Raw genomic sequence first — 23,510 nt, forward strand, 5'->3', positions numbered from 1 at the left:
ACTCATGGGGACGGAGAAATTGAGTTCCTGTGGGGACGAGGACAAATTTGTCCCTGTGTCATTCTCTATGTCAAAGAGCTCATAAGATGTAACATATATAGGCGACTTATCCAGGTGCACTTGGAAGTTCTTTTTGATCAAGCCTGTGGCCCCTAAAACAATGGGAAATACTGAGGTATCTTTCTGCCACATTTTTGTTGTCTTGGGACTACATTTCCTCCCCTTATGCTCTATCACAAATGCAGTCAGTAGGCACATAATTGAACAATAAAAACCATAATACACGATTAATCTACTTTTTCTTCAAGCAAGGAAGGCATGCAGGAAAGCGGGAAATCAAATGGGATAAATAAGCCTCGCTCCTCCTTCCCTTCATCCCCTTTCAAGGAACCTCTTTCTCTTCTGCCTGATCCTCCCAGGCTGTTACTACATATGCTTTCTGCTCTTGTCTTCTCATATCTTCCCCTCTCCCTCAACAATTGTATCTCTGTTTACCATATCTACTGTGCAGAAAAGAACAGAGGCAGAGGAAAATCAGAGGCAATAAGAAGAAATAGGTAACAAACAAACAAACACATGGGAGGTTAGAATTGCTTACCTGTCCAGCATTCTAGGGCTTGCAGTGTTCAATAAATCTCCTGGCTTCTAACAGGTTGTGGGTTTTTCTTTACTAAATCTAAATGGATTTCTCATCATCCTCAGCAATAACTACAACTCTAAAACAAAAAGAGCATGTAATGTAATAAACCATATTAAAAAAAACCCCAAAAACCATTCAATAAGCTTCTTAAGGAAGAGGTCAGCCCAAGAGGTCTCATTTGACTCCCTAAGAGGTGACCCCCCCCCCCCCCCCCCGGAGTAGACATCCACTGAAGTCTTGAAAGTTCCAACAGAGAGTAGGACTCTACACTTTGTTGAAACCTATTGCTCACAAGGCTCAAACCTGGGCTAACTGAACCCTTTCCGAATCTGTCTATGCACTGTATACCTTGCTTTCCCCCTACAGCTCCTCTCTCTCTTCAGAAGTCCTTTCTACCCTCTTAAGCTGGGACTCTAAATGGCTTTAGTTTGGGTTTTCCTCAAGGGTAACATTTCCAAAGGGGAAACAGGCAAGGAAAATCAGAGTCAATACCCAGAGAGAAGTGGGAAAGAGCAGGACAAAGTCAAGAATAGATGCCCAGAGAGAAAGGTAGCACAGGGAATGTCTGGACCTGGTCCTGTCTCCCCTCCCCACCTTTGATACACCACCTCTTCCTCCGAGTCATTATCTAAGGCAGTTGGTCTCTGGCTCTCTTCTAGGGTGTCTTAAAACTGCAAGGGAACTCACTTATCCAAGGTGATAACTTATATCAAACTCTTTCAATGATCACCTTATTTCTTTATATGAAACAATAGTAACTTAAATCCACTATCAGCTGATGTTGTTTAGTGAACACTCAGACCCACAGCTAAGGTCCCAGTGAAAAAATCACGGAGCAGCTGTATAAGAGACCATCATTGTTGTTCACAGTCTCACCCACCATACAAAGACTAAATAACATGAAATAAAATAAAACAAAAAAACAACTTAGCTTTGAATGATGTGGGTAATTAACATAACTGCTCCGGGCTCCTCCTTTATTCATATTACTGCATGCACATACACTGCCGACCCCCTCTAGGGTGACCATATGGCTCCAGAAAAAGGACAGATTGAGACATCCAGGTTTTACTTCCATTGAAAGTAGTGGAAGTAAAACCCGGATGTCTCGAGCCGACCTCCTTTTCCTGGAGCCATAAGGTAGCCCTGGCTAACCCCAAGCCTGTACTACTATTGTCACAAATAGGCAAAATTAGTTCATTATAATTACTAAGAGCCTTTGTCATTAGTCATCCTTTTCTCAGCTTATGCCCAAAAATTGCTCTGGGATGACTATGACTGGGATGGACCTCATTCCTACACCAGGGTACACTGGAAATGATCTCAGTGTTTCAAATTTGCTGCTAGTGCTGGCCTTAATATGTGCTTTGTTATAAACAGAACATTTCCTTCTACAATTCCTAAGGTATAATATGCACAGGCAACACATCAAAATGCATTTGAATTTTTTTTTTTTTTTTTAAATCAGGCCAGTGGTGTCCAAAAAGCAACAGGGAACCCAGAATAACTGAGAAAGGTCAAAAACTGCAAAGGAGAGAATGATCTGTTTTCACCTCACCCATAAAACCGAGTGAAGTTCTAAACGATTTCAGCTCAGCTCAAGCAGATGGGAATCCGATACAGTTAGAGACCATGACAAGGATGACGATGGGCTGTGTATATCTACATCAGAAATGTTTTATTCCTAGTCTCAAACAGGACAAAGGCCCCCCCCCCAAAAAAAAAAATAAAGAACAGCTCAACCCCAAAAAAAATTAAAATTAAGAATGGGATGGGGGTAATAGGGTGAATGGAGTATTGTAAATTACTTTGGGTGCTACAAGAATATAATGAATAAATATGACAAAATATATATATTTTTAAGACTCGGTTAATTCAAATATTGGCCTAGAAAAAGACAGTTCATAAATATCATCTATTGCTTTTGTGAGCAAGGGTTAGAAGAGGAGATGTTCTGACCCTATAAGGATGACATTAGACATGGGATTTCGCATCACGGCAACAAGAAGAGCTGGTGGCATTGCAAGGGGTGAAGAAGCGGTATGGAGCTCCAAAAAGCCAGAAATATACCCTGGTGGAGGAGCAATGACGACTGCAGGAAGGCAACTCCGCTGCTAAACTGGAAGGTCACAATTATGCAATTTTTTTTGCAACCCGCCTAGAAGCCAGAGATACAGATTTGAATAATAATAATAATAATGAGAAGAGCAATTGCAAAGCAGACAGGCTGGGGAGAGGCAGAAAAAAAGAGCCAGAGCCGATCGGAGGGGGTGGGTGGGGGAATCAAAGCGCAGCCGCCTAGCAAGAGGCAAAAGGAAATGAGCGGAGCCGCCTGGGTAAAATCCGGATCTGCCTGTCCTCAATTTCCTTAGGCATCTTCCCCCAACCCACACCATCCCCTTGACTGCATCAAAACGCGTGCATGCTCATTACCAAGAGACTTCTGCAGGCTTCCCAGTCCACCGGCGCTGGAAGGTGGGGGGGTGTGGGGGCGACCCCCGCGGACCCCGGTCCCGAGCAACTCCTCTGCCGCCGCCCGGCACATGCATTCGCGACGAGCCGCAGCTGCTGCCGCCCCCTCGCGCCTCTGCAGCCGGCTCGCGCGACTGGCGGCCGCCCAGAGCGTGTGGAGCGAGCGCATCCCTCCACTGCGCACGCGCGGGGGAGGGGAGAGGCGGGGCGTCGCGGTCCGGGGAGCGGGCTCGGCTCCAGGGCTCGCCGCTACTGCGCATGCGCGGGGCTCGTGCCGTGATGGCAGTGCCCAGGGTGACCACATTTCTTTCCTTATTTCGTCAAATCGCCAGCCCCAGGTTTTGCACCAAGGCTACCACTTCACCGACAGCAGAGAGACAAATTGAAGGAGGAAAAGCAGAAGTCGAAATGCCTACGTACATGTTTTGGGTACTAAGCATGGCACACAAAGATGCAAATACACATGGAAGATGCAAACAACAGATTCAAGGGAAGAGCAGCACCAGAGGGACCCTTTTTATGAACCGTATTAAGAATGACACACTTATTGCACTAGAACAGGGGTAGGCAATTCCGGTCTCTCGAGAGCCACATGCAGGCCAGGATTTCAGGATATCTGCAATAAATATACACTAGAGCAGTGGTTCCCAACCCTGTCCTGGAGGAACACCAGGCCAATTGGGTTTTCAGGCTAGCCCTAATGAATATGCATGAAGCAAATTTGCATGCCTATCACTTCCATCATATGCAAATCTCTCTCATGCATATTCATTAGGGCTAGCCTGAAAACCCGATTGGCCTAGTGTTCCTCCAGGACAGGGTTGGGAATCACTACACTAGACCAGGGGTCTCAAAGTCCCTCCTTGAGGGCCGCAATCCAGTCGGGTTTTCAGGATTTCCCCAATGAATGTGCATGAGATCTATGTGCACGCACTGCTTTCAATGCATATTCATTGGGGAAATCCTGAAAACCCGACTGGATTGTGGCCCTCAAGGAGGGACTTTGAGATTCCTGGTATAGAAGAATGAATACATTTTTTGTGGACCCAGCAGCATGGCAAACGATAAAACAGCTAGAAATACAATGTAATCGAAGTAAAGGACAATTTTAGGCATTTTTAGTAGGGGGGGAAGATCTTGCATAGTTGAGCCCCAAGTGTGCAACTAGAGACTTTAGTTACATCTGTAAAGGGAGCGGAGGGCAAATTCAGCGAGGCAGTATAAATTTGCAGGGGGGCAGAAATAAAGGTTAGGGGGGTGTTTAAGAGAGTCAAGTAAAAAGGTGGGGTGTTATCGCTTTCCTGAAATTTAGTAAGCCTGACAGTGATCGGATGGTTGGTGGGATAGCCTTCCATAATTTGAGTAGGAGTGTTTGCGGGCACTTTCCAGAAGGAGGTTTCGTGCCGGTGGGGTGGACAGTCTTCTTTCGGCTTGTGATCGCGGGGGGTCGGTTGGGGATCGAGACCGTGAGTTTTTTTGCTCCAGGAAAAGGAGGACAGATTGAGACATCCGAGTTTTTACTTCCATTGAAGTAAAACCCAGCTGTCTCTGTTTGTCCTTCTTACTTCCATGGCTTTTAATGAAAGTAAAACCCGGATGTCTCAATCTGTCCTCCTTTTTCTGGAATGCTGCTAGAAAAATGCTTGCAAAACCAAAAAAAAAAAAAATCTTCACTAAGTATAGTGGGAGATGGCATACAATGATTGAGGGGGGTCCCCTGGTATAGCGGTATATAATAAATAAAATTATTATTTTATTAAGGTGCGCTAACTGATTTAGTGCACACAAAATGCTAAGATGCCCATAGGAATATAATGGATGTCTAAGCATTTACTACCTCATATGAATAAAAATGTAAGTACAGTGAGCAAATTTGAGAATGTAGGGGCAGTGGAGTCAGTCTCCACCAAACCTGAGAAAATCAGTTCCCAACAGCATTATAAGGGGCTGATTGAAGTCAGCACAGGCCACCAGACCACCTATTACATAATTTAACACTTCTCCTACATTAGTGTATTAAAACCACATTCATAGGAACTCTTATGTGTCAGGAGCAGCGCAGAGCATTCAGTGTGCCGTGCTATCGTGGTTTTGTAAAAAAGGGGGGGGGGGATGTTTTAAATAAAATGTGCTCTAAACCAGTGTTTTTCAACCTTTTTACACCTATGGACCGGCAGAAATAAAAGAATTATTCTGTGGACTGGCATCGGTCCGTGGACCGGCGGTTGAAGAACACAGGGCTAAGTCATGGGCCAGACCCCGCCCATCTCTACCCAATGCCCACCCCAGACCCCGCCCCCATAATAGTACTAATTGCACCTTGCACGTCCCGTGCCTCATCTGGAAGCCTTCCCTCTGACATTGCAACGTCAGAGAGAAGGCTTCCAGTTCAGGCGCAGGATGCCCGTAGGAGCCACTGTCCGTGGATTTGTGCACTGAATCAGGAAGTGGGAGCTGGCTCGAAGATAACGACGCATCGATGGCACCGTGGACCGGCGGTTAAAGAACACTGTTTTGGACCTGATGCACGTGCTGGCCCTGTGGACCGGCAGGAAATTTCTGTGGACCGGCACTGGTCCATGGACCAGTGGTTGAAGAACACTGCTCTAAACCAATATAGAATTTTGTAACCCCTTCCCGAGCATTTTAAACTAACGGTAACTCTAACCAGGAGTTACAAAGTTAACAAAGATAAAGCCACATATGTTGATTCGCAGAGGAGCTACCGCGTTAACAGAAATAGAACATATATATATAAATTCACAGTGAATCACTTTATTCAGTTTGAAGTACATATTTTCGAAAGAGAAAAGGTTTAAGAGCCTGACGGAACAATTGCTAGCATTCTTTTGGTATGGGGAAGGAACTCCAAGATGAAACAGCTTGGTCTGAAAAGGAAGAATTTAGTATCCTAGGACACTTCCCCCTCAATATTCACAGGTTCTAGGGGCAGAGCCGGCCTGTGAATATTGAAAAGCCCTGAATAAAACTTTTAGGACGGGATATGACCCACCCCCACCCGGACCTCTCCACACCTTACCTGGTGTGTCAAATAGAGGAAACCCTTAGTTATTGTAAATGAAGGCTCATAGCTCATTGGAGACTGGTTGTCTTTGAGCTGAAATTTGAAAGCAGAAGGAGAAAAGTTCTGTCCCTATTAAAAATAAAATAAATACAGGTACAAGATCCTGTATCCCAAATCCTTGGGACCAGGCATATTTCGGTTTTTTGGAACTTTTCACTTTTCGGAATATTAATGTTAAGTCAGCCCTCTGACCTTTTCTGCTTCTCACTGCCACTCTGAGTGGGATCTGCCGCTCTTCTTTGCCCCCTTTTCAGCCCTCTGACCCAACTTGCACAGAGGTCAGGAGAAAAGCAAGCACCTGCGTTGGTTTCGGTGTGCGTCACATCAGGGAACTTGACTATTTCCGGTTCACATCAAAATTTCAGTGCTTGGAGCTTTTCGGTTTTCAGAATTCCGGATAAAGGATCACGTATCTGTACACAGGGAGGAAAAGATTTGTATGCCTTACGGTTTCAGATGTAATACCCAATGTTAAGCAAAAAGCTTGGATGCCATGTCAGTCTGGTGGAGAAAAATGGCGTATGGCCCTAAGCTTGGCTCTGCACCAAGTCTGAGCTATACACGTGAAACTCGGGACATTCTCTGGGGTCCTGTTCATTCAGCGCGTTTCTATGGGACTTTAATTTTGCGTCATTGTCATGCTGGTCACTTGCTCGTTATTCACGGGGAATGCACATAATGGAGAACTACGTAGCTTCCCTTCTCTCTTTCTAGGGCTGTTTGTTCCTAGGTGTAGGAATATTTGGCGGTCCAAGTAGGTCAGTATTGTGAGCAGTGGACAGGGCTGCAGTTAAACATGCTGGGGCCCAGGCAGATATTTGGGACTCCAAAGCCCATCAATAGATTGTATCTCCTTGAGCTGGGTAGGCAGGCTTGAGGGCCCTGTAGTATAAGAACCCAAGGCAACGGCCCTGTTTGTACCTCCTAAGGCCAGCTCTAGAAAAATCCTCTATGGTGCACTGATGGATGACTGAAGCAGGTCCAGGTGAGAAGCAGCGACGTGGTGAAAGATCTGATAATGCCGACTGCCTTAGCTTCCAGACTGCTCCTGTGATGAGCTGCGTGAGCACGAGACATTGTGTGTGTGTATTTGAATGTTTGTATACTGATCTGTGCAAAGGCCAACCCTGTGTGTGTTTCGCACTTCCTTTGGCCCCCCTCTCGGGCCAGTGCAATAAACCTGCATGCTAACACGCAAGCATATGGCTTCCTAATGCAAGCATAAAGAAAAAAAAAATATTGCTCCCCCAGAATAGTAAGCAAATGGTATGCAAACAGGCTGTGCACAATTCACATTAACGTGGGAGAGAATGCCAGACGTGTGCACAATGATAAAACAATAATGATAAAACAACTTCAAACGATACAAAACACAGCCCTAAGACTTATCTATTCGTTGAAAAAAATACAACCATATCACAGAGGCCTACCACCACTCACACTGGCTCCCAATACAAGCCAGAGTACACTTCAAATTCCTTTCCTACTATTCAAAGCTATAAACGGAGACAGCCCTACCTACTGGAGCAATCGACTTAACTCATTCCACCTCAAACAGACGCAGGAGAACCCACACAATATTCACACACCCGGCAACCAAACATGTCAAACGAAGATAAATGTATGACAACCTACTGGTCACCAGAGCAGCGAAACTGGACCGGCAACTCACCAATCTGCTGGCTTCGACCACAGACTACAAAACCTTCAAAAAAGAAACAAAAGCCCTACTCTTCAAAAAAATACATCAAACCAATATAACACAACCAACAATGCTCCAAACTCATCCTGCATTACCAACTACTCTTTAGCAAATTAGAAAAATTTTCAAACTATTCCTTAAGTACTTCTTAATATCAACAATTCTTATGTAATCCGCCTTGAACCGTGAGGTAAAGGCGGAATAGAAATCACTAATGTAATGTCAGGGAAGGACCACATCAATCAGTATATCGCCCTCAGTGTATACTTAATTTTCAAGCTATCACATTTTATATATAGAACCTCAAAACACCACTCCAGGCTTACCAAGTTTACAGCCTTAAGCTTGACATGTACGTTCCTCACAGGCTCTATTTTTTAAAATTAATTTTCTTTATGTTTGAAGTGCATATAGCTTTTTTGTGCAAACCGCTACTGTATCTCATAAGTTATTTGCTAATTATAGATACCATTATTTTAAAATCTTAATGGTAAATAGTTCGCTTTATATTTGTGGTCTCAACCATCGGGATTATCTGGCCGCCGACATGTGGCGCCGGAGCTTTTTCAAGGCGTAATCCCTAATTATTTCACCTGCCAGCTTCCTAGACCACTTTCAATGGATCTTTGTGTGAAGGAAAGTAGCCTAGGAAGCTGGCGGATGAAATAATTGGGGATTACGCCTTGAAAAAAGCTTGGGCGCAACATGTCGGCGGCCAGATAATCCCAATGGTCGAGACCACAAAGATAAAGCTAAGTGACGTACCAATAAGACGACTTTTAAAAACCCGGCACTTTGGGTTTTGAAAAGCTTCCTGACCAAATTGCATCGGAAAGGGGCATCCGCACACGTGCAGAATCCTGTTTAAGGGAAAATAAAAACAGAGAACCGCTTGTAAGAAGTGACCACCCCCCCCCCCCTTTTCCTCCTGTTTTATCCTCTCCCTCTTTCCTTCCTTTTATTTTTTTTAATATAATTAAAATCTTCCTCCCCTCTCCTCTTGTATCCAACCTGTCTAAATTTTTGTCGTCTTGGCCCCAACCTGCCCTATTTTATTTCTTTTATTTTTTTAAGTTTTTTTTTTTTTTAATTTAATTTTAAACTTGAAACTTGTAACATCATGCACACGTGCATGTAATCGGGATGTTATTCCATTGCATATGCGGATGCTGTCTGGGAACAGGGCTGGGGCGCGAACTGGGCGGTCCTGGGGGCGTGGCCATAGGTCTGGATTTTTCTTGGTGGAAATCTGATAACCCTAGGCCATTACAGAATCTGGGACAGAGTGCCCATGGTAGCACACAAAAATTGTATATAAAAATTGACTGAGCTGTGCACAAAGCAGAGTGTACTTCTTTTTTTATCTTGGATCATGATATTTCTCTCGGAATGCTGAACACAAGTGGAGTTAGAAATCGCTGACTGCTCCAACGCAAAACAAAACCCAGGACAAGAGTCGCAGTGCGATTCCGTCTCCTTCCTCCAAAGCATTGCTTTTCCAAATTTACCATGCTTACGAACTATACAAGTTCTAGCTGGAGCCACGGGGCTTCTGTTATAGGACACATAAGGCATCTCTCTGTAATCTATGTCTGGCTAAAATGCCCCTTTGAGGGTGGGATGGGTTAATTAAGCACGGATGCACAGAGCAGTGCAATCTCCCCCAGGTGGCTCCATTAAACCGTTCATGGTAAATCTGGAGCTCTGATCAGTTCCCTTCACTTAGTGAGATGTGACAATTTTTTTCTCAGTGCTTGAAGTGCTAACATTTTAAATCTCCGACAAGAGCCAGAAGCAGCGTAGCATGAATTAGAAGGGTTTAAGAGCATAAGCAATGCCTCCGCTGGGTCAGACCTGAGGTCCATCGTGCCCAGTAATCCTCTATCTCTACCCCTCTATCCCCTTTTCCAGCAGGAAATTGTCCAATCCTTTCTTGAACCCCAGTACCGTACTCTGCCCTATTACGCCCTCTGGAAGCACGTTCCAGGTGTCCACCACACGTTGGGTAAAGAAGAACTTCCTAGCATTCGTTTCTGGAATACCAGGACCTCGTTCCCATGGAATCTGAGGTTAGGAACACCATTCCACTTGCATCCGATGTACCGACTAAACGTATCTTTATTGTAAACCGTTTCTATCCCATGTACTGTCAAATGTATCTTTATTGTAAACCGCTTTGAACTTCACGGTATAGCGGTATATAAGAAATAAATTATTATTATTATTATTCCCTACAACGGAATTTGTTCTTTGCTTCATGCTGTCTCAGTATATACCACAGTATGTGTAAGATAAGGGTCCACCGCTGGGTGTATAAACACATTTCATATATGTTGAGGTGACAAATGTCTTATAAAAATGAACAAAATATTACAAAACAAGGAACTGGCAGGAGGCTCCACCTTCTGTGAAATAACCTAGTAAATAAACTAAGTTATACAAATTGTAAAGGAGACACATTGTACTGTCCAGGTCGGGGACTGTGCAGAAAATCACCACTGCTGCACAGTGCAAACTTGCATCTTAATTCAATAAGAAGTCGATCATTGTAAACAATTAATAATCTGCTATAATAAAACTCTTTACCGCACATGCGCAGTTCACACTTCGTGATCCCTGCATCCGATCCATAGCTACACGGCAGACATGTGCAGTACAGTGAGCGGTATGTGTGGTGCAGTACAGCGTGCGACGCGTCCGACGGTGCAGCCTGTGGCGGTTTGCAGTGCATGTGGCGCTTTCCTCAACTTCCTCCAGCTGCAGCTTGCGGCGGTTTGTGGCCGGCGGCTGAACGAGCCTGCGTCGGACACTTTTCCCTAACTATACGACGTTATAAACAAAAAGGTAGGTGGGAGAAGGGGCACGAGAAACAGACAGGCAGGGGGCAGGGAGATAGACAGACAGAAAGAAAGACAGACACACAGAAAGACAGAGGGCCAGGGAGAGAGATAGAAAGAACAGAGAGTGAGAGACAGAAAATAATACAGACAGACATATACAGTGGCCAAGGAGAGAGAGACAGAAAAAAAAGACAGACAACGGCCAAGGAGAGAAAGAGACAGAAAAAAAACTCCACAAACAAGACAGTGGCCGAGGAGAGAGACAGAAAGAAAAAAAAAAAAAAGGGCAGACAGTGGCCAAGGAGACAGAAAAAAAAGACAGACAACGGCCAAGGAGAGAAAGAGACAGAAAAAAAACTCCACAAACAGACAGTGGCCGAGGAGAGAGACAGAAAGAAAAAAAAAAAAAGGGCAGACAGTGGCCAAGGAGACAGAAAAAAAAGACAGACAACGACCAAGGAGAGAAAGAGACAGGAAAAAAAACTCCAAACAGACAGTGGCCGAGGAGAGAGACAGAAAGAAAAAAAAAAAAAAGGGCAGACAGTGGCCAAGGAGACAGAAAAAAAAAGACAGACAACGACCAAGGAGAGAAAGAGACAGGAAAAAAAACTCCAAACAGACAGTGGCCGAGGAGAGAGACAGAAAGAAAAAAAAAAAAAAAGGGCAGACAGTGGCCAAGGAGACAGAAAAAAAAGACAGACAACGACCAAGGAGAGAAAGAGACAGGAAAAAAAACTCCAAACAGACAGTGGCCGAGGAGAGAGACAGAAAGAAAAAAAAAAAAAGGGCAGACAGTGGCCAAGGAGACAGAAAAAAAAGACAGACAACGACCAAGGAGAGAAAGAGACAGGAAAAAAAACTCCAAACAGACAGTGGCCGAGGAGAGAGACAGAAAGAAAAAAAAAAAAAGGGCAGACAGTGGCCAAGGAGACAGAAAAAAGAAAGACAGACAGCGGCCAAGGAGAGAAAGAGACAGGAAAAAAACTCCAAACAGACAGTGGCCGAGGAGAGAGACAGAAAGAAAAAAAAAAAAAGGGCAGACAGTGGCCAAGGAGACAGAAAAAAGAAAGACAGACAACGACCAAGGAGAGAAAGAGACAGGAAAAAAACTCCAAACAGACAGTGGCCGAGGAGAGAGACAGAAAGAAAAAAAAAAAAAGGGCAGACAGTGGCCAAGGAGACAGAAAAAAAAGACAGACAACGACCAAGGAGAGAAAGAGACAGGAAAAAAACTCCAAACAGACAGTGGCCGAGGAGAGAGACAGAAAGAAAAAAAAAAAAAAGGGCAGACAGTGGCCAAGGAGACAGAAAAAAAAGACAGACAACGACCAAGGAGAGAAAGAGACAGGAAAAAAAACACCAAACAGACAGTGGCCGAGGAGAGAGAAAGAAAGAAAAAAAAAAAAAAGGGCAGACAGTGGCCAAGGAGACAGAAAAAAAAGACAGACAACGACCAAGGAGAGAAAGAGACAGGAAAAAAAACTCCAAACAGACAGTGGCCGAGGAGAGAGACAGAAAGAAAAAAAAAAAAAAGGGCAGACAGTGGCCAAGGAGACAGAAAAAAGAAAGACAGACAGCGGCCAAGGAGAGAAAGAGACAGGAAAAAAACTCCAAACAGACAGTGGCCGAGGAGAGAGACAGAAAGAAAAAAAAAAAAGGGCAGACAGTGGCCAAGGAGACAGAAAAAAGAAAGACAGACAACGACCAAGGAGAGAAAGAGACAGGAAAAAAACTCCAAACAGACAGTGGCCGAGGAGAGAGACAGAAAGAAAAAAAAAAAAAAGGGCAGACAGTGGCCAAGGAGACAGAAAAAAAAGACAGACAACGACCAAGGAGAGAAAGAGACAGGAAAAAAACTCCAAACAGACAGTGGCCGAGGAGAGAGACAGAAAGAAAAAAAAAAAAAAAGGGCAGACAGTGGCCAAGGAGACAGAAAAAAAAGACAGACAACGACCAAGGAGAGAAAGAGACAGGAAAAAAACTCCAAACAGACAGTGGCCGAGGAGAGAGACAGAAAGAAAAAAAAAAAAAAGGGCAGACAGTGGCCAAGGAGACAGAAAAAAAAGACAGACAACGACCAAGGAGAGAAAGAGACAGGAAAAAAACTCCAAACAGACAGTGGCCGAGGAGAGAGACAGAAAGAAAAAAAAAAAAAAGGGCAGACAGTGGCCAAGGAGACAGAAAAAAAAGACAGACAACGACCAAGGAGAGAAAGAGACAGGAAAAAAAACTCCAAACAGACAGTGGCCGAGGAGAGAGACAGAAAGAAAAAAAAAAAAGGGCAGACAGTGGCCAAGGAGACAGAAAAAAGAAAGACAGACAGCGGCCAAGGAGAGAAAGAGACAGGAAAAAAACTCCAAACAGACAGTGGCCGAGGAGAGAGACAGAAAGAAAAAAAAAAAAAAGGGCAGACAGTGGCCAAGGAGACAGAAAAAAAAGACAGACAACGACCAAGGAGAGAAAGAGACAGGAAAAAAACTCCAAACAGACAGTGGCCGAGGAGAGAGACAGAAAGAAAAAAAAAAAAAAAAAAGGGCAGACAGTGGCCAAGGAGACAGAAAAAAGAAAGACAGACAGCGGCCAAGGAGAGAGACGGAAAGAAAGACATACAGAAAGAAATTAAGAAATGCCTAAGTCTACACATCTATTCTAGCATCCACGGCGGTTGCATGTGGCTGTTTCCTCCACCTGACTAAGGAGCCCGCGGCGGTTTCCCTATCGCTACAAGGAGCCTACGTCAGACCCTGCCAGAGCTGCTTTAGAAAAATGGAGACTTCTCAGATAAGCCAAAACCTGTGTGCTTGGGGCAGGGAGTGATTTTGCTTTGGTCTGGGGGAAGGGGTGTGCTTGGTTGGAGTGCCAGCGCTCAGTGCGCCTAAAAAAGCAGTGCCAGCACTCTACTGATGCTGAAAATTTACGATCCACTAAACTAATCATTTGGGACGAATGTACTATGGCCCCCTCTATAGCTCTTACAGTGGTTGACAAACTACTGCAAGAAATAATGGATAACAACAAACCCTTTGGAGGAAAAGTTTTCTTGGTGGAGATTTCCGTCAAATACTTCCCGTGGTGCCTCATTCTGGCCGCACAAAAATTGTAGAGGCATGTATAAAGAATAACAACCTGTGGCCCGAATTCAAAGTCCTCAACCTTAAAAACAATATTCACTCAGTCGACACCGATTTCAGCATTTGGCTCATCAAGATTGGTAATGGCGATACACCACACATTGACGGCTTGCCTGATGACATCATTGAAATCCCTTCCAAAATTTTAACCATTGACAATATCACCAAAGACTTTTTTGGAGAAAAAATTATTATTGACGATATTCCAAAATTAACAAAAAATCTATACTTTGCCCAAAAAACTCTTGATGTTAACACCATAAATGAAGAGGTACTCAACATTTTGGAAGGACAAACTAACATATCTCAGCTCAACCTCAATTGAAGACTCAGCTCAGGAAGACACACATAAGAACATAAGAATTGCTGCTGCTGGGTTAAACCAGTGGTCCATCGCTCCCAGCAGTCCACTCATGCGGCGGCCCTTAGGTCAAAGACCAGTGCTCTAAATGAGTCCAGCCTCACATGCGTACGTTCCAGTTTAGCAGAAACTAAACTAAACTAAATCTTGGGTTTATATACCGCATCATCTCCACAATGTGGAGCTCGACACGGTTTGCAGGGGTTGGGATAGAACGGAACTCCAATGGAATTATAGAAGTAAGTATGAAGAGAGGTTAGGGCTTAGAGTACCAGAGAGGGGGAGAGGTTACATTTTGGAGAAGAGCCAAGTTTTCAGATGCTTACGGAATAGTTGAAGGGAGTTCAAGTTACGAAGAGGGGAAGTGAGACTATTCCAGAGCTGAGTGATTCTGAAGGGGAGGGAGGACCCTAGTTTACCAACATGGGAGATGCACCTGGAGTACTGTGTTCAATACTGGTCGCCGTACCTCAAGAAGGACATGGCAGTACTAGAGGGAGTGCAGAGGAGGACGACTAAACTGATAAAAGGTATGGAAAATTTTTCATACACTGACAGGTTAAAAATGCTGGGGCTGTTCTCCCTGGAGAAAAGGAGACTTAGAGGGGACATGATAGAAACCTTCAAAATCCTAAAGGGCATAGAGAAAGTGAATAGGGACAGATTCTTCAAACTGAGGGGAGCCACAAACACTAGGGGTCACTCGGAGAAATTGAAGGGGGACAGGTTTAGAACAAATGCTAGGAAGTTCTTTTTTACCCAGAGGGTGGTGGACACATGGAACGCGCTTCCGGAGGATGTGATAGGCCAGAAATCTGTACAGAGGTTCAAGGAGGGTTTGGATAGGTTCCTGGAGGAAAAGGGGATAGAGGGGTACAGATAGAACTTGAGGTAGGTTATAGAAGTGGTCAGAAACCACTTCACAGGTCGCGGACCTGATGGGCTGCCGCGGGAGCGGACCGCTGGGCGAGATGGACCTCTGGTCTGACCCAGTGGAGGCAACTTCTTATGTTCTTTTAAGGAGGGGAAGGATAATTTTAGTTTTTGCGTGGATCTGGTGGAAATTGGATTTGAGGAATTCCAGGATAGAGGAATAAGAGGAGGAAGAATGCCGTGAAGGATCTTGAAGGTTAGGCAGGCACATTTAAAGTGGACCCTGGAGATAACAGGAAGCCAGTGGAGCTTGGGCAGGATTGGTGAGACATGGTCAAATTTACTTTTTGAGAAGATAAGCTTAGCCGCGGTGTTCTGGATTAGTTGGAGTCTATGGAGGCTTTTCTTTGTTAAGCTTAGGTAAATAGAATTGCAATAATCCAATCTGGGAGGATGATGGATTGTACGAGGACGGCAAAGTCCAACTTTGGCTTGAATCCATGGAGGGTGTTTTCCCCTGTAACAAATCCACATCACAGCAGCAGATCACGACTCACACTGGCTCCCAATACAAGCGAGTACACTTCAAATTCTACTGCCTACTATTCAAAGCTATTAATGGAGAAAGCCCAACCTACTGGAACAACTGACTAATGTGACTTGAAATTGTGGCCTTCATAATGTAAAGGGAAAATCAGTGGAGGTTGGAGCCAAATCAGTACGTGGAATAAAAATGAATTACCCTTCTGCTGAACCTGTTATTACTTGAGCAACGATGAGGTTGTTGTTTAAGTCATTAATGATGAGGTGGGTACCATTGCACAATCCTCTTTCCATGTTTAGATTTCTAAACAGCATAATGATTGCTCCTTTTTTTAAGAATGACTTTGTTTCAGCATTCCTGTTGGAGTCAGTTCATTTCGCAACGCCTTTGGATAGTTTTGTGTGTCTTCCTGAGTTGAGTCATTCGTTGAGGTTGAGCTGAGATATGTTAGTTTGGCCTTCCAAAATGTTGAGTACCTCTTCATTTATGGTGTTAACATCAGAGTTTTTTGGACATAAGTATAGATTTTTTTTGTTAATTTTTAGAATATCTACAATAGTAATTTTTTCTCCAAAAAAGTCTTTGATGATATTGTCCGTGGTTAAAATTTGGGAAGGGATTTCAATGATGTCACCCAAACCAATGCAAGATCACTCCCTGCCCCCCCCCCACCTTTCCCAGCACACCCCTCCCCGCAAAGCAAAGCAAGATTGTTCCTTGCCCCCTACCAAGCACACCCCTCACCCCAAAGCAAAGCAAGATCACTCCCTGGCCCCCTCCCCAGCACACCCTCTTCACCCAATCCAATACAAGATCAGTCACTGCTCCCCCAGTACACCCCCTTCCCCCAAACCAAAGCAAAATCACTCCCTGCCCCAAGCACACAGGTTTTGGCATATCTGAGAAATCTCCAGTTTTCTGGTGCATTCTCTCAGCTCTTGTGCGCCTACACATTTCTGTATATCTTAATTTGCATTTGGCCCTGATTGGGGCCGGGGAAACTAGTGTTTCTGTCACTTAAAGGTTTTTTGTGGGAGGGCAGTGACATCACTCAGAGGCTGTGCTGCAGGCAAGGGTAATCAATGCCCTTTTCAGCAGGCTTGTAAATGTGAGTGTGCATACCAGACAGATGTGCGAGTGAGACAGGCAGAGAGGCCTATCAGCTTTATACCAAACACTTCCAGCCCGACACATTTCTAGCTGCCTTTTCTTTCCAGATTGATATGAAAACACGACAGCTTCAGACAATCTTTCAGACAGAAGAACATCCCTAACAGAGCTGAGGTACTCCTGTGAGCCACTGCTTATGCCCTGATACCTCTTCTCCGGTACCCTAGTTTTTTATCACATGTACACCTGTCATTACCATATCTGTCTCTGTGCAAGTGTATCTGCCCCATCATATCTCCATACAACATCTCCCACACCACAGGGTTCTTCCCACTGTGTACCTCCAATATCTATTCATGACATATCTTGTCGATCAAAACGGGAAGGATACCGGAAGACTGGAAAATGGCGAAAGTTACACCGGTCTTCAAGAAAGGTTCGAGTGGAGATCCGGGAAACTACAGACCAGCGAGCGAGTCTGACCTCGGTACCGGGAAAGATGGTAGAGGTGCTGATAAAGGACCGCATCATTGATCACCTTGATGGACACAATCTGATGAGGACCAGCCAGCGCGGCTTCAGCAAGGGAAGCTCTTGCTTGACGAACTTGCTGCACTTCTTCGAGGGAGTAAACAGGCAGATAGACAAAGGCGAGCCGGTCAACATTTTATATCTGGATTTTCAAAAGGCGTTCGACAAGGTCCCGCATGAATGACTACTTTGAAAAATTGTGAGCCATGGAATCGAGGGTGAAATGCTCATATGGATTAAAAACTGGTTGGCGGATAGGAAACAGAGAGTGGGGGTAAACAGACAATACTCGGACTGGAAAAGCGTCACGAGTGGAGTGCCGCAGGGTTCGGTACTTGGACCCTGCTCTTCAACATATTTATAAACGACCTGGAAATTGATACGACAAGCAAAGTGATTAAATTTTCGGACAATACGAAGCTATTCAGAGTAGTGAAGACGCAGAAGGATTGCGAAGACGTGCAATGTGACAAACACGCTCGAGAAATGGGCCACGACACAGAAAATGAGGTTTAACGTGGGTAAGTGTAAGGTGATGCATGTCGGTAACAAAAATCTTATACACGAATACAGGATGTCTGGTGCGGTACTCAGAGAGACACCCCCCCCCCCCCCAGGAAAGAGACTTGGGATTACTGGTCGACAAGTCAATGAAGATGTCCGCGCAATAAGGGCGAACAGAATGCTAGGAATGATTAAGAAGGGAATCATGAACAGATTGGAGAAGGTTATCATGCCGCTATACTGGGCCATGGTACACCCTCCCCCCCCCCCCCCCAACCTGGAATACTGCGACCAGCACTGGTCGCCTTATTGCAAAGACAAAGTGCCGGGTTTTGAAAAGCCATCCAGATGTCTGGTAACCTTATGCACATACATACACATATATATAAGGCCAGAGTGCCTTATGTATATATAAATTAGGATGTACCTACCACCTTTTTGAATAAATTCACCTATGGCAGTGTACAGAATGCATTGTCCGATTGGCTTGTGATAGCCCAGTCTACATGAGAACATACTGGGGCAGACCATAGGTCCAACAAGCCCCAGTATTCTATTTCCAACAGTAGCCAAACCAGGTCACAAGTACCTGGCAAGATCCCAAATAGTAAAACACTTATAAGTGTTTTAGGCTTGTGCTGATGAGAACAGAGCTTGCAGGGATTGGGTGGGGGCAGAGGCAGAGTTTGTGGGGATGTAGAAGGATCCCTTATCCTGTCCATAATGATCTGGAGCCTTCTGGTCAAGGGTAAGGGAATGGGGACTTGTATACTGCCTTTTTGTCTCTCTGGCATTTCAAAGGTGACATTCAAAGCGGTGGGCACGGGAGGATTCAGTGACTTGCCCAGGGTCACAAGGAGCAGCACCGGGACTTGGATCTCATAACCTCTGCAGAGGCAGCAGCTCAACCAGTGAGCCACACCTTCAGTCTGTCCTACTATGGCAATTCTTATGTGAGTTGAGTACAGGACAATCAAGCCATTGTGACATCACTGGTGAGGTTGGCTCTTAGGCACTGGTGGAATGGCGCATTATGACATCACAATTTCAGCTCTGGAATGTTGCTACTCTGGATTTCTGCCAGGAGCATGTGACCTGGGTTGGCCACAGGATACTGAGCTTCATGAAAGGGAATGGGGAAGCATTAATTCATTACATTTCTCGTAAATTTGTTGTTACAAGGATATCATGTCCAAAGCATGGGCTCCCATTCCTTGCATTTTCTCAGTTAACTTTGTTGTTGCAAAAACGGGAAGGCGAGGGAAATCACGATAACCTGGTAACCCCCTTCAGCAGGGAACGATATATTTGTAGAAAGCGAGCTGTTTTTATTTAAGGACAGGACAAATAATCCCGGATCTTGTTTGGAACAATGAACAGTAAGGTGAACACTCAGCAAATCCCTTATTACATAGCCTGGAAGTTTGAAACATTGCAACTAATGACCCTGGTGAATAATACTTTGCAAGTCTCTGACACTGAGTGATGGTGTACGCACATTGTGGCAAGAGGGAAATTATTGCAGCCTCAATAGCTAGGAACAAAGCCCTGAAAGAATTCTGTCCAGTTTTATGGCTGGGAATGGTGTGGTCTTGCACTCCCACACATTTTGCTGTGTGGCACCCTTATGATTTCTTACTAAAACAGCACTGTATTACTAGATGTGAAAGAATGATATAGATATAGTTTGGAGAAGGAGATTGTCAGTTTCCTCCAATGTTCTCACACTTCCAACTCTGTTATTGGCAATTACAGTGTGACAGACCCTCAGGAGGTACCACCAAAGTTACTCAAAACAATTTCATTGTACCCATTCCTCACCGGGTCTTCTTTAATCAGTCTTAAATTTTAGATTTTTATCGTACCCACATTTTAAATATATATCATACACTTTTTTTTAATACTTAGCTTAGTAAATAGTAAATGGTCTAGTTCTCAGGGATTATCACACCGACATGTTTCACCCAGCGGGTTTTTTCAAGGCTAATATCCCTTAGTTTAGCTTAGGGAGCCAGTGAAGATGCAAGATATGCAAAGATATCCTTCTGTTTACTAAACCTACCACTGACGTATTAAAGCAGTGACATGAGCAGTCTCTCAACGTGTGGTTTGATTGCATCTCATGGTATTTATTAAATTCCAAAATATACATGTTTCCAAGTTTATTAAAAATTCGATATCCCACCTTTTCAAAATTCAAAGCGGCTTTACATAAGAATTAAGCAAAAACAAGTCCACATAAAAAGCAATAAAACAAAACACATCAAAACAATGGGAACTGACACACCGGACTTACAGACCAACACAAGAGAAATGGGGAAGAGCTACAATTGATTGGATAGGAAAGAACAATTAAAGGGAAAAACAGAATGGAAAGGAAGGGAAAGGTCCAGCCACAATGACTGGGTGATCCAGAAGGGCTGGACTAATGTTAAAGCATCCTTAAAAGGATGATCATACAGCGAAGGCATCTTTAAAAAGAAATGTTTTAAGGCTATACTTAAAATTATCCAGTGTTGTGATCTCTCTTAAATAATTTGGAGCAGAGTTCCAGAGTGAGGGGGCTGTAATAGAAAAAATGCTATTTCTCATGGTGTTAATATGTCTTAAGGAGGGGATTGCTTAATGATTTTGACTAGATGATCGAAGAGAACGCTGGGATGAATGAGGAATCAAAAGTCTATTAATAAATTCAGTCTGTCCTGCGTTTCTGGTTTTGAATGTCAACAGTATGATTTTTGTAAGTGATGCGGTGTTCAATAGGAAGCCAGTGTGAGGAGTGACGTGATCAAATTTCTTTGCGTTGAAAATAATTTTACGGCGGTATTTTGGACTATTTTAAGGCACCTTACTTCTTTCTTCGCAATTCCTTTTTATAGGGCATTACCATAGTCCAGACAAGAAATAACTAGGGAATGTACGAAGGTATTAAGAGAAGAGTGACCTAGTAGCTTAGCAAGAGACTGAATCATCCGGAGATGGTAGAAACATTTCCGTACGACAGAGCTGATGTGGTCATGAAAAGTAAGCTTCTCATCAAAGGTGATTCCCAGAAGTTTAATGGTTCTTTCGGACTGAACAGGAGTAGACCTAAATTCAATTGTCGAGAGTAATGTTGAGCCTTTCTTAATTGGGAAAACCTTGGATTTAGTTTTGCTTACATTGAGCGCTAGCATGTTTGAATTGAGCCAGGAACTACTTTTCTCCTAATTTTGATTGATAGTAGTGATGTCATCCGAGTTATCAAGATTTATTGAATTAATTGTATGCCATTGGCATATGCGGAGAAGCCAATGGACTGTCCAAGTGTAATGAGAGGGACCAGAAAGATATTAAAGAGAAGAGGGGAAAGAAGAACCATTGAATGAAACTTTAGATGTTCGATCTTTGAAATATGAAATGTACCAATCCAACACTTGATCTGGAGGCCAATTTCTTGAAGATGATTAATCAGTAATCAGAGGATCTAGGATGAACCCAGAGTATCCAGAATCAGAAAATAATATTAAATATTGAACTAAGGCTAGTCTGGGCAGACTTGCACGGTCTGGGTCTGTATATGGCCGTTTGGGGGAGGATGGGCTAGAGTAGGTTTTGACGGAGATTTCAGTAGTTGGAACCCAAGCACAGTACTGGGTAGAGCTTTGGGATTCTTGCCCAGAAATAACTAAGAAGAAAAAATTTAAATTGAATCAGGTTGAGCAGACTAGACGGACCATTCAGGTCTTTATCTGCCATCATCTACTATGTTACTATGAGGTCTATTGTATCGAAGGCCGAGGACAAATCCAGGGACATAAGGACGACTGAACTGTGGTGATCAAGATGATTGATATTGGTAACCAGTCCAATAAGTGAACCCCACTGTAACTGTGATTGTAAATACAGAGATTTAGAACCGCAGTTACAGTAGGGGCCAGTCTGGTCGTTATGTTGTAATATTTTTAGGACAGGGTGAGGCGGGAAACACAGGGTTAATAATTGCTCCTGACTTTCTTTGGGCATTGGAACAATTTTTTTTGTCTATTTCTGAGTCAGAAAACATCTTCTTCAGCAAGGCACAAGTGCAATCCATTGATGTGTAAATGCATAACACTATAGAAAGCAAAAACACATCTTTTGTGCTGCAAGGGTTTCTAAAAACATGTTAATTTTGAAGATGAGCTCTCTCTCTCTCTCTCTGAAGTCTTCTTATGCTTATCTGAATGAATTTGCGCTTGTAAATCGCCAGCATCTTTATCTTTCAGAGAGACATAGGAATAGATTTGCAAACTAAGCACTCAGCTTTCCAGTCATCTCGAACCTTCTGAAAGCACGGAAATTTTCTCCTCATTTTCCTAGTAAAGTGACACTTGCATTTGGCATTTAATTCTATTCTTCAGTGACTCACAGATTAATACAGTGCCACATCCTTTTTCTCTTTCTTTCTTGAACGAACAACTTTTAAACAATAGTGAACTACGTACCGTATATTGGTGATAGTCAGTTCCTACCTATCCTATTCTGCGTGAGCAGAAACCCCAACCTGCTGCTCGCACCAGCATCGGTTCTTCACTTCCTGAACCCGCGGCCTAGGAAGTGACGTCAGAGGAAGAGCCGAAGCTGGCGCAAGTGGCAGGCTGAGGTTGCTGCTCGCGCCGGAAACGTTAAAGAGGTACGGGGGAGGGGTGGGTGGGTGTGCAGGGGGGAGGGGCACCATCACCCTTTCTACACCACTGGACTGCGTTGTTTAAACTTGTTTTTTTTTACCAAATGTTTCAAACCACCTCTGTATGCCAGTGTCCATTCAAAAGCGTGTGAGCTAATCACGCGCAGGACGTCAGCGTGCTGGATTTCAACACAATTTTAAAGCACTCTGAGGGGGGGTGTGGGGCAGAACCTCCCCCAATTTTACTTAGAAATGTTGCTGCGCCCGTTGGTGGGGTGGGGGGGGGAACCCCCATTACAGAGCAAACAGTAATTTTTCCCTAAGAAAACAGGGAGACAGGCTGTTTCCTCTGTAATGGGGGGTTCCCCCTCCCCACACACCCCTTCATAGCGTTTTAAAATAGTGTTGAAATCCAGCGCGTTGACGTCCTGCGCGTAATTGTCTGGGCGGGTTTGTCTGCGCGCGATTGTCTCATGTGGTTTCGTCTATGAACCTTGTATACCATGTGACCTGTTCAACTTGTGTAGCATGAACTATGGACATGTATGACGTCTGTATGTGCGTGTCCGTCTATATGGGTTCTCTCTGTGTATGGAAATGTACTGTATGTGGATCAGAGTTTCCAGCACCCTCCGAGCATGTACAGATAGTCTTGCTTTCATGGCTGGGGGGCAGCAACCTGCCACAGAAGATAATTAATATCCATAAATTATCCAGAGTAAGAATTCTAATTGCAATAAATTGTTATGTTCTGACATTCCCCCAAGTCCCAGCATACACTCTGCAATATTTACTTTAAAAAATTCATGAGGCTGGATGTGTAGGTGGAAGATGTGGAGCGAGAAACCCTGGCGTTCTTGGGTACCTTTGACAGTATTGGAGGAGTTTCTAGTTCACTATTTCTTTTCAATTTCTGCATCAGGTTTACAATTACCGATCTCTTTTCAGGTGCCATCATCTTTATGTCGATCGCAGATTCAGTGTCAGCTCTTGAAAAGAATCACACAAAGATTTGTATTAAGTATATTTCTGACCTCTTTATTTACCTCATGCCTTTTCATTAGCAGAT

General features: G+C 44.0%; 1 protein-coding gene across 15 annotated transcripts in view; it reads right to left on the minus strand.

Moving 5' to 3' along the window:
• The window catches only part of CHST1 (carbohydrate sulfotransferase 1), a 144,528-nt gene that overhangs the window by 87,342 nt on the left and 33,676 nt on the right, over positions 1-23,510 (minus strand). For 10 of the 15 annotated variants that reach the window (XR_004537662.1, XR_004537652.1, XR_004537651.1 and 7 more), the window contains exon 2: positions 599-716. The exons of 1 other annotated variant lie outside the window; for it this stretch is intronic. The gene's annotated coding sequence lies outside the window, so the exon portion shown is untranslated. Of the gene's footprint in view, positions 1-598; positions 717-2,198; positions 2,218-3,073; positions 3,274-23,235; positions 23,255-23,510 lie in introns of those variants that run through there. 4 more of the 15 variants (XR_004537656.1, XR_004537660.1, XR_004537653.1 and 1 more) reach the window with 4 other exon arrangements.

This window comes from Geotrypetes seraphini, chromosome 19 (genome assembly GCF_902459505.1).
Source record: "Geotrypetes seraphini chromosome 19, aGeoSer1.1, whole genome shotgun sequence".
Taxonomy (NCBI): Eukaryota; Metazoa; Chordata; class Amphibia; order Gymnophiona; family Dermophiidae; genus Geotrypetes; species Geotrypetes seraphini.